Source organism: Lissotriton vulgaris, unplaced genomic scaffold (genome assembly GCF_964263255.1).
Source record: "Lissotriton vulgaris unplaced genomic scaffold, aLisVul1.2 SCAFFOLD_2833, whole genome shotgun sequence".
NCBI classification, from domain to species: domain Eukaryota; kingdom Metazoa; phylum Chordata; class Amphibia; order Caudata; family Salamandridae; genus Lissotriton; species Lissotriton vulgaris.
The window spans coordinates 223,997-225,659 of NW_028249821.1; the positions used below are offsets into that span (position 1 = coordinate 223,997).

The window sequence follows — 1,663 nt, forward strand, 5'->3', positions numbered from 1 at the left end:
AGCCAATGGGAAGGGGAGAGCACGCAAACACGCCCCCCAAACCTGTTGCTCTGTTCCAGACTTGTTTTGGATAGTTATAAAGATGTATAGTGAGACCACTTTGATTTAGAGCCAAGGTTTGTTATTAAGGTTAAGCACCTGTTTCATTAAAGCTGGCTTTTCAATACTATTACGTAGTCAGTCGTTCTTGAAAACATCCCCCCCCCCCCCATCACAGCTCCCAAGAAAAAGCTGTTGCAGCCGATATTCGCCCGAGAATAAGGCCGACATAGCCAGCATTATGATGTATTTCAATAAAATGGTCAGAATGTCTGCTTCGGTGCCATTTTGCTCCACAGAAACCTCGTGGTTGAAGTGTACAGCTCTGCTGCTGACAAAAGGAACCTCTCGGCTGCCACCTTGAAGATCGTTACACGCGGATTTTACCTCTGTAACACATAAAAGAGGAAAAACAAAGACGCGTTTTTTTTCTTTTGAAACTCGCCTGGTCATCGTGTAGCCGAAGCTCTTAGCTAGGATCTCGCCATCAAGATGTCCAACGCCTCAGTCCCCCCAGACATGATTAATTTACGTCTTATCTTGGTAAGTGGGAAGACAAAAGAATTCCTGTTTTCGCCCAATGATTCAGCGGCAGATATTGCTAAGCATGTATATGACAACTGGCCAATGGACTGGGAAGAGGAGCAAGTCAGCAGTCCAAACATTCTACGGCTTATATATCAGGGACGGTTTCTACATGGCAACGTAAAATTAGGAGCACTAAAGCTGCCTCTGGGAAAAACCACAGTGATGCACTTGGTGGCGAGAGAGACTTTGCCAGAACCGAACTCTCAAGGTTAGAGGAACCTTCGAAAGACAGGCGAGAGCAACTGCTGCGTGATCCTGTAAGCACTGTGCAGCATGCCTGCTAAGTGTGGTGTAATATAGTCTTGTCTTTCATGCTGCTGGATTAGAAGAGCCCCTACATTGCTTCAGAGACGCACCGGACGACGGACGGGCCTGTCTGTGACGCCATGGACCTGGGATATCACACGTCATTCTCTTTTCTAGACCCAGGGCGAGAGGGGAGGAACCCTCTCGCCCTGCCTTCCTTCCCGTTTGTTTTGCTTGTGGTGAATAATCGCGTAGTGCACCAGTTATTGATCGGCTGCAATCAGTGTCTCCGGGAAACAAGGAAATCTCATCCACAGCAGAAGCCGTGGGCGGCACCAGGCTTCTCCAGGAACCAGAATTAACCAGTCCCGGCTTTCTAGATGCAGTTTGTACTAAACTAATTGGTTAACACCGCCTTTCTCATCACCAGAAGTCTGTACAAGCCGGCCATGAATTATATATGATGTGTTATTCTACACTGGAGCGCTGAACTATTCCGTAATTAAAAGGAGCTCATTAGCAGCCATCCGAAAGAGAAACTATAAAGCAAAGTGAATCTTGTACTATTTCAGCCGGGCTGGCCGTCCCTGCATAGAATGCTAAGTAAACATGAGAATGACACTGCGGTATCTAATCCCCTGGATGAACAGAAAACGAAATGTGCCTGTCGTTTAAAAGCACTCTGCAGAGGGGGGCTGTTGAATCTGAATTTCTTCTATCCGTGATTTGGGGCACTCCTCATTCCGCCATCAGTCGCGGTGCATGTTCATAGCACAAACCTGCGGAGAGT

General features: G+C 47.3%; 1 pseudogene; it reads left to right on the forward strand.

The window, feature by feature from the left end:
* Positions 1-372: 372 nt before the first annotated feature.
* Positions 373-1,159, forward strand: LOC147663480 (ubiquitin-like protein 3 pseudogene; annotated as a pseudogene).
* Positions 1,160-1,663: the final 504 nt, after the last annotated feature.